At 38.2% G+C, this 13,867-nt stretch overlaps 1 non-coding gene across 1 annotated transcript; it reads left to right on the forward strand.

Moving 5' to 3' along the window:
• Positions 1–5,463: 5,463 nt before the first annotated feature.
• On the forward strand, positions 5,464–5,566 carry LOC112714049 (small nucleolar RNA R71). Its single transcript, XR_003159006.1, has one exon. It is a non-coding gene; the product is annotated as a small nucleolar RNA R71 (small nucleolar RNA).
• Positions 5,567–13,867: the final 8,301 nt, after the last annotated feature.

The raw sequence follows: 13,867 nt of genomic DNA on the forward strand, positions 1-13,867 counted from the left end.
GCTCCAAAGGCTTGGTGCTCTCAAACGTGAATCACACTTTGTCACAACTCCGCACAACTAACCAGCAAGTGTAATGGGTTGTCCAAGTAATACCTTACGTGAGTAAGAGTCGATCCCACAGAGATTGTTGGTATGAAGCAAGCTATGGTCATCTTGTAAATCCCAGTCAGGCGGATTTAACTGGATTAAGAGATTATTGGTTTAAATAAAGATAATAAAATAAACAGAAAATAAAGATAAAGTTACTCATGTAATTCAATGGTGGAAATTTCAGATAGGTGTATGGAGGTGCTGTGTTCCTTCTAAATCTCTGCTTTTCTACTTCTTCCTTCTAGTTTTTCATCACTCCTTTCTATCGCAAGCTGTATGTAGGGCATCACCGTTGTCAATGGCTACATCCCATCCTCTCAGTGAAAAGGGTCCAAATGCTTTGTCACAGCACCGCTAATCATCTGTCGGTTCTCAATCAGGTTGGAATAGAATCCAGTGATTCTTTTGCGTCTGTCACTAACGCCCAGCCTTCAGGAGTTTGAAGCTCGTCACAGTCATTCAATCCCGGAATCCTACTCAGAATACCACAGACAAGGTTAGACTTTCCGGATTCCCATGAATGCCGCCATCAATTCTAGCTTATACCACGAAGATTCTGATCAAGGAATCCAAGAGATATGCGTCCAGTCTAAGGTAGAACGGAAGTGGTTGTCAGTCACGCGCGTTCATAGGTGAGAATGATGATGAGTGTCACAGATCATCACATTCATCAAGTTGAAGTGCAACGAATATCTTAGAACAGGAATAAATCGAATTGGATAGAAAATAGTAGTAATTGCATTAAAACTTGAGGTACAGCAGAGCTCCACACCCTTAATCTATGGTGTGTAGAAACTCCACCATTGAAAATACATAAATGAAAGGCCCAGGAATGGCCGAATGGTCAGCCCCCAGATCTAAGAACAAAACGTCCAAAGATTCGAATAATACAATCCCCGATGAAAATACAATAGTAAAATATACTATTTATAATAAACTAGCTACTTAGGGTTTACAGAAGTAAGTAATTGATGCAGAAATCCACTTCTGGGGCCCACTTGATGTGTGCTTGGGCTGAGCTTGAATGTTACACGTGCAGAGGCTTTTATTGGAGTTGAACGCCAAGTTGTAACGTGATTCTGGCGTTGAACTCTTGTTCGTGACGTGTTTTTGGCGTTTGACTCCAGGGTGCAGCATGGAACTGGCGTTGAGCACCAGTTTATGTCATCTAATTATGAATAAAGTATGGACAATTATATATTGCTGGAAAGCTCTAGATATCTACTTTCCAATGCCGTTGAGAGTGCGCCATTTGGAGTTCTGTAGCTCTAGAAAATCTATTTTGAGTCAAGGAAGGTCAGATTCCAACAGTATCAGCAGTCCTTTGTCAGCCTCCTATCAGAGTTTTGCTCAGGTCCCTCAATTTCAGCCAGAAAATACCTGAAATCATAGAAAAACACACAAACTCATAGTGAAGTCCAGAAATGTCAATTTAGCATAAAAACTAATGAAAACATCCCTAAAAGTAACTAGATCATACTAAAAACTTCCTAAAAACAATGCCAAAAAGCGTATAAATTATCCGCTTATCACAACACTAAACTTAAATTGTTGCTTGTCGCCAAGCAACTGAAAATCAATTAGGATAAAAAAGAAGAGAATATACTATAAATTCCAAAATATCAATGAATATTAATTCTAATTAGATGAGCAGGACTTGTAATTTTTTGCTTCTGAACAGTTTTGGCATCTCACTTCATCCTTTGAAGTTTAGAATGATTGGCTTCTTTTGGAACTCAAAGTTCAGATAGTGTTAATTGATTCTCCTAGTTAAGTATGTTGAGTCTTGAACACAGCTACTTATGAGTCTTGGCTGTGGCCCTAAGCACTTTGTTTTCCAGTATTACCACTGGATACATAAATGCCACAGACACATAACTGGGTGAACCTTTTCAGATTGTGACTCAGCTTTGCTAGAGTCCCCAGTTAGAGGTATCCAGAGCTCTTAAGCACACTCTTTTCGCTTTGGATCATGACTTTAACCACTCAATCTCAAGCTTTTCACTTGGACCTTCATGACACAAGCACATGGTTAGGGACAGCTTGATTTAGCCGCTTAGGCCTGGATTTATTTCTTTGGGCCCTCCTATCCATTGATGCTCAAAGTCTTGGATCCTTTTTACCCTTGCCTTTTGGTTTTAAGGGCTATTGGCTTTTTTTGCTTGCTTTTTCTTTTTCTTTCTATTTTTTTTTGCCACCCTTTTTTTCGCAAGCCTTTTGTTTTTCACTGTTTTTTCTTGCTTCAAGAATCAATTTTATGATTTTTCAGATCATCAATAACATTTTTCTTTGTTCATCATTCTTTCAAGAGCCAACAATTCTAACATTCATAAACAACAAGATCAAAAATATGCAATGTTCAAGCATTCATTCAGAAAGCAAAAAGTATTGTCACAACATTAATATAATTAAACTAAATTCAAGGATAAATTCGAAACTCATGTACTTCTTGTTCTTTTGAATTAAAAACATTTTTAATTTAAGGGGGTGAAGGATTAATGGAATTATTCATAGCTTTAAGACATAGTTACTAAATACTAATGATCATGAAGTAGAGAAACAGAACATAAACAAACATAAAGCATAAAAACAAAAAAACAGAAAAAAATTAAGAACAAGGAATGAGTCCACCTTAGTGATGGTGGCACTTTCTTCTTGAAGGACCAATGGTGCTCTTTGAGCTCCTGTATGTTTCTTCCTTGCTTCTGTTGCATGATCCCTAGTGATTTTGGTGCTCTTATCCTTAGTCGCTCCCAATAATTGTGTGCAGGAAAATTTATCCCCTGAGGTATCTTAGGGATCTCTTGATTTACAGTCAAATGTTCTACCACTGAGATATAGACCCTCTAGATGAATCTCTCCATCTCCTATGACTCGGAGGTGGAAGCTTTTGTCTTCCCTTTCCTCTTTCTAGAGGTTTCTCTGGCCTTAGGTGCCATCAATGGTTATGGAAAAACAAAAAGCTATGCTTTTACGACACCAAACTTAAAATGTTGCTCACCCTCGAGCAAAAGAAGAAAGAATAGAAGAAGAAGAAGAAGAAGATATGGAGGAGAGGGAGAGAGATGTGTATTCGGCTATGTAGGGTGGGTTTATGTGGGGAAGAGATGGATGGATGTGAATGGTGAAAAACAGAAGGGATGACCATGAATGGAGAGAAAAAAGGTGAGGTAGGTGGGGATCCTATGAGGTCCACAGATCTTGAGATGATCCTGTGGGGTCCACAGATCCTGAGGTGTCAAGGATTTACATCCCTACACCAATTAGGAATGTACAATGCCTTTGCATGCAATTATGGCGTTTAAACGCTGAGGTGATGCATGTTTTGGGCGTTCAACGCCCATCTGCAGCATGTTTCTGGCGTTGAATGCCAGTTCCATGCTTGTTTCTGGTGTTCAGCGCCAGCTCCATGCTCTGTTCTGGCGTTGAACGCCAGCCAGATGCTCCTTACTGGCATTTAAACACCAGTAGGTCCTTCCTCCAGGGTGTGATTTTTCTTCTGCTGTTTTTGATTCTGTTTTTAATTTTAATATTTTTTTCGTGACTCCACATGATCATGAACCTACTAAAACACAAAATAACAATTAAATAAAAATAAAATTAGATAAATAAAAATTGGGTTGCCTCCCAACAAGCGCTTCTTTAATGTCAATAGCTTGACAGTGGGCTCTTATGGAGCCACACAGGTGATCAGGTCAATGTTGTATAGTCCCAACACCAAACTTTGAGTTTGGTTGTGGGGATTCAACACCAACTTTAGAGTTTGGTTGTGGCCTCCCAATACCAAACTTAGAGTTTGACTGTGGGGGCTCTGTTTGACTCTGTACTAAGAGAAGCTCTGCATGCTTACTCTCCCTGGTTATAGAAGGATAGCCGTGTGCCTTAAACACAAGGTAGTCCCCATTCAATTGAAAGACTAATTCTCCTCTGTTAACATCTATCACAGCTTCTGCTGTGGCTAGAAAAGGTCTTCCAAGGATGATGCATTCATCCTCTTCCTTCCTAGTGTCTAAGATTATGAAATCAGCAAGAATCTAAAGGCCTTTAACCTTTACCAACACGTCCTCTACTAATCCATAAGCTTGTCTTACTGACTTGTTTGCCAATTGTAACGAGAATAAGGCAGGTTGTACCTCAATGATCCCCAGTTTCTCCATTACAGAGAGTGGCATAAGATTTATGCCTGACCCCAGGTCACACAGAGCCTTGTTAAAGGTCATGGTGCCTATGGTACAGGGTATTAAGAATTTACCAGGATCTTGTCTCTTTTGAGGTAAAGTTTTCTGAACCCATGTATCTAGTTCACTAATGAGCAAGGGAGGTTCACCTTCCCAAGTCTCATTACCAAACAACTTGAAATTCAGCTTCATGATGGCTCCTAGATATTAAGCAACTTGCTCTCTAGTCACATCTTCATCCTCTTCTGAGGAATAATAGTCTTCAGAGCTCATGAATGGCAGAAGGAGATTTAGTGGAATCTCTATGGTCTCTATGTGAGCCTCAGATTCCTTTAGGTCCTCAATAGGGAACCCCTTCTTGTTTGAGAGACGTCCCAGGAGGTCTTCCTCACTAGGATTTTCATCCTTCTCCTCCCTTGTGCATTCGGCCATATTGATTACATCAATGGCCTTGCACTCTCCTTTTGGATTTTCTTCTGTATTGCTTGGGAGAATACTGGGAGGAGTTTCAGTGACTTTCTTACTCAGCTGGCCCACTTATGCCTCCAAATTTCTGATGGAGGACCTTATTTCACTCATGAAACTTGAAGTGGCTTTAGACAGATCAGAGACTAAATTTGCTAAATTAGAGGGGCTCTGCTCAGAATTCTCTGTCTATTGCTGAGAAGATGATGGAAAAGGCTTGTTATTGCTTAGCCTGTTTCTTCCACCATTATTAAAGCCTTGTTGAGGCTTTTGTTGATCCTTCCATGAGAAATTTGGATGATTTTTCCATGATGAATTATAGGTGTTTCCATAAGGTTCACCCATGTTATTTACCTCTGCTATTGCAGGGTTCTCAGGATCATAAGCTTCTTCAGAAGCTGCCTCTTTAGTACTGTTGGATGCATTTTGCCACCCATTCAGACTTTGAGAAATCATGCTAACTTGCTGAGTCAACACTTTTTTCTAAGCCAATATGGCATTCAGAGCATCAATTTCAAGAACTCCCTTCCTCTGAGGCGTCCTATTATTCACGGAATTCCTCTTAGAAGTGTACATGAATTGGTTATTTGCAACCATGTCAATAAGTTCTTGAGCTTCTGCAGGCATTTTCTTTAATTGAATGGATCCACCTGCAGAATGGTCCAATGACATTTTGGAAAACTCAGATAGACCATAATAGAATATATCTAATATGGTCCATTCTAAAAATATGTCAGAAGGACACTTTTTGGTCATCTGCTTGTATCTTTCCCAAGCTTCATGAGGGATTCACCATCTTTTTGTACAATTTCAGTTATTTTCTGGCTGAAATTGAAGAGCTGGAGCAGAAGTCTAATTCAGAGACAGAGAAAGCACTGCAGATGCTATCCGGATCTGACCTCCTTGCATTCGGAAGGGCTTTTCTGGAGCTGCATAAGTTCAAATAGAGCGACCTCAATGGCTATGGAAATCTGACTTCTAGAGCTTTCCAGCAATATATAATAGTTTATACTTTTCTTCGGATTAGAAGGCCCAAAACTGGCATCCAACGCCAGCTTCCTACCCCCCTTCTAGGTGTCCAGTGCCCAAAAGCAGAGACCAACGTCCAAACACCCAATGAAGACCCCCTAGCTGCCGTTCCACGCTTAAGAGACCCCATAGCACGTGGATCGCATCAAAGCTCAGCCCAAACACTCGCCAAGTGGGCCCCAAAAGTGGATTTTAGCACTAAATAGACTATTTTACCCTTACTAGTCATCTGTTTGGTATTTAAGGGATTAAATTTATGTTATTCAGACCTTTAATCATCATATTCGCACATCATACATGTTTTTCACTTTGTATTTTATTTCAATATGAGTTTCTAAACCTCCTTGGTTAAGGGGAGGAGCCCTGCCGAGTCCTATGAATTAATAAAAGTACTACTATTTTTCTTCGATCCGTGTTTGATTAATTCTAAGATGTATATTCATACTTCATCATGGTGAGTAGGATGACCAGTGACAATCAGCTCTGTTCATCACATTAAGACGAATGTGCCTGACAAACACCCACGTCTACATGGGTACAACTACGTCTTTCATCGGACAATGATGAACCAACAGCTTGAAAATACATCTCTCAAACAGTTAATCCACGACTTTGTTGTGGACTTCTCAAGACATCAGTTCAGCCGATTTTCGGGGAGATTAGGGTCTCTATAGTAGAGGCTAGAACCCAAGGTGCAGCATTCTCTGATCCAGAAGATTCGACCTTGTCTATGGTACTTTGAGTAGGATCATTAAGGAGAATGGAGTGTACGAGCTTCACCCTCAATCAAAATGGATCTGCACTAAACTTGGGGTTCAGATCTAGAGGAGTATTGGCAGCTGCTCAAACCAGTGTCAATCACATACAACCTGCCATTGAAGAAATCACTCACAAGCAAAGAGAGAAGTAATACAAGAGTTAATTCAGAAAGACAAAGCAACTCCAATCCTCAACTCTATTCCTATCATAGATTCCAATTCAGTATTCTTAACATACATTACTCTTACAACTTCAAACAAATGACCTTTTGATCTGCCTGACTAAGACCTGCAAGATAACCATAGCTTGCTTTAAACCATAATCCTCGTGGGATCTACCCTGACTTGCTCAGGTATTACTTGGACAATCCAGTGCACTTGTTGGTACTGCTGTATGAAGGTGTGGGGATTCGTGTGCACCAGGGGTCATACTCTCGTTCCACCCCAGATTCATTGGAATAAGAACGATAATACATCATAGAATAGATTCAAACATATATTAAAATAGAGAAGTAATCATATTTATCCATAGGAATAAGAGAGATCCTAACGTTTAGTTACTCATAATTTACAAAGAAAATAAAGAAGATCTGTCTAGTGTTTCGTAAAATTCATGCTTAATCCTAAGTGATCTCCCTTTTAAATAGTAAATACTAACCCTAAGAAACGTTAAATTTAAATTAAAAGGTACAACGATAAGACTGTATAAGCTAAGGAGTGCTAAAATCTACTTTGGGCCCACTTTGGTTGAGTGCTTTGTCCAAGCCTGACGTTAAACTTGGAGAATGGGTGTTGAACGCTAGGTAGGGGGTGAATGCATTGCTTCCTTGTTCCCTTGGTGGCGTTGAACGTCAACTTTGGGTGTTCAACGTCGAGCTTAGTCCTTCTTGAGCGTTGAACTCTAGATGTGAACGTTCAATGCCAGTTATGGTCAGTGATCTGGAGAAGAAGTAGAAATTATTGTATATGGATGGAAATTTCTGAAAGTTAGCTTTCCAACGCCATTGAGAACGCGTTAATTAGACCTCTATAGCTCAAGATATGCTCGTTGGAATGCACGGAGGTCAGGATTTGACAGCATGTGCTATCCTTTCTTCATCTCTGTATAAGACTTTGCCAACTTCAACCAAAAATGCCCAAAAATCACCTAAAATCATAGAAAAAACACAAAAACTCAAAGTAGCATCTAAAAGGTGAATTTTGCACTAAAACACACTAAAACATAATAAGAATTAATAAAATCTAACTAAAAACAACATGAAAATGCTATGAAAAAACGTATAAGATATCCACTTATCAACGACACCGATTGGTAACTTCTCATTTGGCTCTTATTAAGTGTCATTGATGCAACATACTTGCAACTGTAGATATTTTTAGGCTTTTCACTATCCATGTCGTCGTGCCATGGCTTAATGTGCATACTCTCATTTGAAGTATGCGACTTATGTCCATGAGGTGTATAGCCTTAGCATCATGCTCAACACTACAAAATCGGAATCAATCCTCTGATCCCAAAAGGTTTTTGGGCTTATATGATAATCCCAAGTCATCTGTGATACCAGTAAGAGACATGCATCTAAAGTACATCCGAGGACTACTAGAATTTGCACTACATAGACGAGGTGGATCCTATTAGACCAAAGTGATGTGGACTCTCCAAGAAGGCTAGACTTGGAGTAGTTACACACAAGGGGAGTTACCATAGGTTCTACATTTGGGAGCAATGGATAGTTATGGTTGGTACTCATTGTTGTAAGACTTAATATATATATATATATATATATATATATATATATATATATATATATATATATATGTTTTTAACTTTCATTTCGATCTTGGATATCCTTCTATGCTTATCTTTCATGAGTGATGCAATTTTTGTTTTGATTTTGATTAACTTCTCTTTCAAGGCTCCTAGTTATAATTTTCTTCAATTATATTATATACGTGTTTTAGTTTTAGAGGTCGTAGCGCCTGACCACCTCTGATTTACGTCCTAGGCATAAAGCTCTGTGTGGTAGGGTGTATATATATATTATCCTGTTTGTGTATGTATCTGTTTATCTTTTTAGTTTGCGTAATCTCGTGTCTCTTCTTATTTGCAAATTATCTTTAAGGAATTTTTTGTTTATAAAAAATGAATTTTGTTAACCCGCCACAAACTTGATATTATCAATAATAGTGTCAGTGTAGTTTTAAGTTGGTAACACTCGATGTTTCAGTATGAGCATGTCATGCTGAATTTTAGGTCATTGCATTTTCTCTCTAATTTAGAGGCTGTTGTACCATTAGGTTTGTGTGTGGTGTAAAGAAAATAAAGGAAGATTATGAAATTGTATGGCAAGCATACAAAATAATATGATGAACCCACTAGAATCAATCCAATTTGGATTGGACTGGATTGGATTGATTCGAATTTAAAGGGGGAAGATTCATGAATTCGAACCAATTAAATTTGAACACCTCGAATTTAATTTCTGTTAGATAATTAAACCAATAACATTTGAAAATAGTATAAATACAACATGCTAAAATATTAAAGAAATTCGAAATCAAATTGAATTAAAATTAGAAACCAAGTTGCACCCTAAGTTAGAAGGTGGTAGAAATTACAAAAATAAAAAATTTTTTTCTAGTGCAAAACAACACAATATTCATAAGGAATAAAGATTCATGAATCGGAAGCTTCAAGTTGATGACTAAGCTTGAAGAATTTTAAGCAAATTTGAAAAAGGAAGTTGATTAGTCAAAGTTTCTACTAATTTTATGAAATATTACAACTAATACTTGGTTGTTATAAGAATTATAATTTTAGAGAAAAGGACAAATAGGTCCCTGACATTTTTTTCCGCAGACATTTTAGTCCCCAAGTATTGGAAAATACATTCATGTCCCTGACCCCTCCAAGATGCGGACAAATTTACCCCTCTGTTGAAGTGACTCCATTGGACCCAACGAAAAAGTATGACGTGGCTCCCGTGGCGCTAATCTGGTCGTTACGGGAGCACATGTGGCATGTAACTTTTCAAAACAGGACATATTAGTCCTCTCATACCAAAACGTGTAACTTTTCAAAATAGGACATGTTAGTCCTCCCACATCAAAACGACGTTGTTTCACCCAAACCCCCAATCTTTCAAATTCATGAGCCGTAATCCTTTGAATACACAGAAACGGTGAAATGGGTGAAGTGGGTCACTGTCCTCAGTCACCTCCAACTCCTTCCTCAGTCTCTAACCATTTCCCCGCCACCTTTACATCCCTTAACAACCTCTTCTCCCTCTCTAACACTGCTCTCCAAGTTACTCCTCCCACTCCCAACCTCATCACATGCCCGTTTAACCCCAACCACCTCCTGCCCCCTAGTGAGAAGAAGTATTATTGCAATTAGGGCTTCTTTTTGATGGTTTTTGTCATTGAGAGCATGAAATCCAATGCTGTGCCGCAAACAATGGCTTTCAATTGCATGCAGCAGCCAGTGCCAGTTGTAGTGGCGCCTGCGGCGGTTGATGTTTTGGGTAGTGTGGGTTTGTGGAAGCGAGCTAGGCCCCGAGGGTGGTTTGAGATGGTTAAAATGCTATGGTTTTAAGTTGCGGTTAGTTTCAGAAAACATATTCTGTGTTTCTTTTTCTTTTTCTGGATGAAAACCAATATGATTTTGTTCTATTCATGGAACAAGGAAATCTAAATGCAATGTGGAACATTTTATTTTTTTGTTTTGTAGTAATTGTTCTTTCATTGGTTGATAAATTAAAATGTAGCACTATTCTCTTCAAATTTGCTCCTACATAAGCTGTTTAAACGTGGGTGTTTAGTGTTTACCATTTAGGAGTTTGTCATCCAGAATGAGTTTGGAAAGGGCCATTCAAAATTTCTCTGCTTAAGTGGGTTTGGAAGCATTCTTAATACTTGCATTTATATAACTTTTGACTTATTAATGTCAGTGTCTAATTGAATAAGACAACACTATTTGTAGTAACTACCAAAAGAATTCCCTTATAAGATATACATTCAACAAACCATAGACAATGGCTGCGCTTAAATCCCCAGAAAGCTAAGAAAGCTTCTCAAGTTGCTACAGTTATTGAAGTAATGAATCACAAATCTTCAACTCTATTACCTTATGAAACCAAAGATCAAAACTTCAGGTGATAAGATATTCAATATGGCTATCTAACTTTCTGGTTTAAACATTTTCAACTAGAAAACAATTTTGTTGATTAACCATAAATTTTAATGGTTGAATAAAGCAAAGTACAAACTAAAAGTCTTGTTGGTTTGATATCGCATTTGATCTTATGAAAACACAACTTTATGCTTCTATGAAGAGTATTTTATAGCACATGGTAAGATCTGAGAGTATTTCATAAGCAAAAATGCATTCTTTGCTTTGATGATATACAGAAGGTTCTAATTAGGGATGCAAATCCAGTAGTTATTTACATAAAAGGAATCAGGTACAAAGAATATAATGCACAATGCCAGCATAAAAATAATGGTGTCGTTTTGGTGTGGTAGGACTAATATGTCCTGTTTTGAAAAGCTACACGTTTTGGTGTGAGAGGACTAATATGTCCTATTTTGAAAAGTTACATGCCACGTGTGCTCCTGTAATGGCTAGGTCAGTGCCACAGAAGCCACGTCAGACTTTTCTGTCGGGTCCAACGAAGTCACTTCAACGGAGCGGTAAATTTGTCCGCGTTTTGTAGGGGTCAGGACATGAATATATTTTCTAATCCTTGGGGATTAAAATGTCTGTGGAAAAAAAGGTCAGGGACCAATTTGTCCTTTTTTCATTATTTTATTATGAAAGTTTGTCTATATAAAGACTTCATATGTATGTTATTAATAATCTATCTATATGAATAAAAATGTATTGAGTTATTAAAAATTCTCTTCTACTTTGTGAGCATGTTGTTGGGGACTTTGAGAGCCAAGAAGATGATAATGTCATTTATGAGTGAGTGCTTCTAGGACTAACAAATTGTAGGTATTTTACTTACATTTGGTATTAGAGCTGGTTAATCCAGCACCTGGTGTTTGAGAGGTTGTGAGATGTGAGAGAGCTCTCACATTGTTGTTTGTTCATAGAGTCAGTATGGCAAACACTTCCAATGTTGTGTGGTCTGGTCCCAAATTAGATGAAAAACTCGATTCTAATTATTAGTAGACTTTGATGTCCACCCATTTAAAGGCTTAAAACCCGTGAAATTTTATTGAACCAGCTTACAAGAAGAAGAAGATGTTGTCCAATAGATGAGAGATTAATTGGCGCTATTTCAAATTCATCAAATAGTAGATTATATGGTGTTTGGCAAGATAACAAATGCCAAAAGTGCAAAAGAAGCATGGAACACTTTGAAGCTGTCGTACAAAGGAGTAGATAAAGCGCAGAAAGCAAAGCTATTGTCTTTGCAAAGAGAATTTGAAAGGTACGAGATGTCTAGCTAAAAAACTGTTGAACAATATTTTACCCGTGTTACAGATCTTGTCAATAAGATGAGAGTCTATAGAGAAGATATGACCGACAGCAAAGTGGTGGAAAAAAATTTTCACACCATGCCGATGAAGTATGATCATGTGTGACTATAATAGGAGGTTTATAGATAAAACAAAGATGACTTCAAACAAAATGTTTCCATTGAAAATTTAACATGTTAATCCCTCTTGTGGTAGGGTATTACAATTGTCATTGCATCGAGTCCCAAGATAGTTCTTCACTTCCAAGAGTCTCCAGAATGCTCAGTGCGATGCCTCGCATCCTGCATATGAAAACAACAATATATGTATAGAATAAGACCCGGAGGTTTTCAGTATAGTAAAGGTGCCCGTATAGTTAATATAAAAGGTCTCGAAAAAGCCAGAGGCATTCCTAGAACTCCAACACTCAGATTTAAAGTTAAAAGAATAACTAAACCTGAAATTTGGTAACTGTTGAAGGTTCTCAAGTTCTGAATCTAATCCTAACTCAACACTTCATTTTTTCTTCCTCCAACCTTTCGAAACACCAGTGGAACTACCCTCGTCACACCTCTGCCAAATAAGGGATATCTTAGTTGCAAGGACAAACAAAAAAAAACAAGGAAAGAACAGATATAGATAGCAGTTACAGCAAGTAGAACAAGTAGCAGATAAGGAAAGATAAAGCAGTTAAGCAAACTAGAACAATACACACTCAAGCAAAACATACAGATGCACATGATGTATGCCTGTCCTATTGGCTGTGAGCTGACATGTCGGCTACTTTGCCAGAAACCCACACACCCAGTAGCTAACCCGAATATTATATCTTTGACATGCTTCCAAACACTTAGGATATAGTGCTCATCACACTCTCGGAATATAGTGCCCACTACACTCAGGGAATATAGTGCCCGTCGCATTTTCCAGGATAAAGTGTTTCCACACTCTTGGGATATAGCGCCTGCCACGCTCTTGGGATATAGTGTTCGCCACGCTCTTGGGATATAGTGTCCGCCACAATTTCCAAAGTAAAGTGCTCCCACAATCTTGGGATATATCACCCATCACGATCTTGGGATATAGTGTCTACCACATTCCTGAGATATAGTACCCAACACGCTTTACAAACAAAGAGAAAGTGATGCAACACAACAAAACAGAAAATACATTCACACTTCACATTCATAATCATTGTCTTTATAATCACTTTCAATCATTCTTCTTCCTCATTTTTTACTTGGAGCAAGTAGACAACGCCACTGCATATTACCCTGTCTCATATATCTCAATCAATCTCATCATATCTCATTCAAAGTTCATAATTAACTAAGTTCTTCTTATTCTTCTTTCTCATAGCCAACCTCATCATCAAACACCTCTCAACTCAGCCACATTTTATTACTATTATCATGATCTTTATTATTTACTTCTTATTCAACATCACCAATACCTCATTAATTCAGATAACACTTCGCAAAACCCTCCCAAGTATCTCCTCGACTTATTTAACAGACTCATTCCCGTTCTAAAGTTTAAAGACTCACTAACGAACCTTAAACAAGTGCAAAAGAGGTCTAGTTAAACATTCAAAAATATCAAATTTGGCCAAAACAGGGGTTCCGCGTATGCAATATTATGTCTGCGTACGGGATATTTCAAAATAGGGCGGAGTGCTCGCGCCGCGTGTGTACTCTCAGGTACGCGAGCTTAGTGAATTGGGTTTCGCATATGCGGGACTTGCCCCGCGTATGCGAGATTATAAAATAGTGAGCATAGCTCGCATCGCACGTGCAAGTCGCGTACGCGATACTCCCTTTTCTGCAAAATTTGTTAAGACATTAAAAATTAGTTTTATACGCCTAACGTCCGACGTTCATA

Source organism: Arachis hypogaea, chromosome 9, assembly GCF_003086295.3.
Source record: "Arachis hypogaea cultivar Tifrunner chromosome 9, arahy.Tifrunner.gnm2.J5K5, whole genome shotgun sequence".
Classification (NCBI taxonomy): Eukaryota; Viridiplantae; Streptophyta; class Magnoliopsida; order Fabales; family Fabaceae; genus Arachis; species Arachis hypogaea.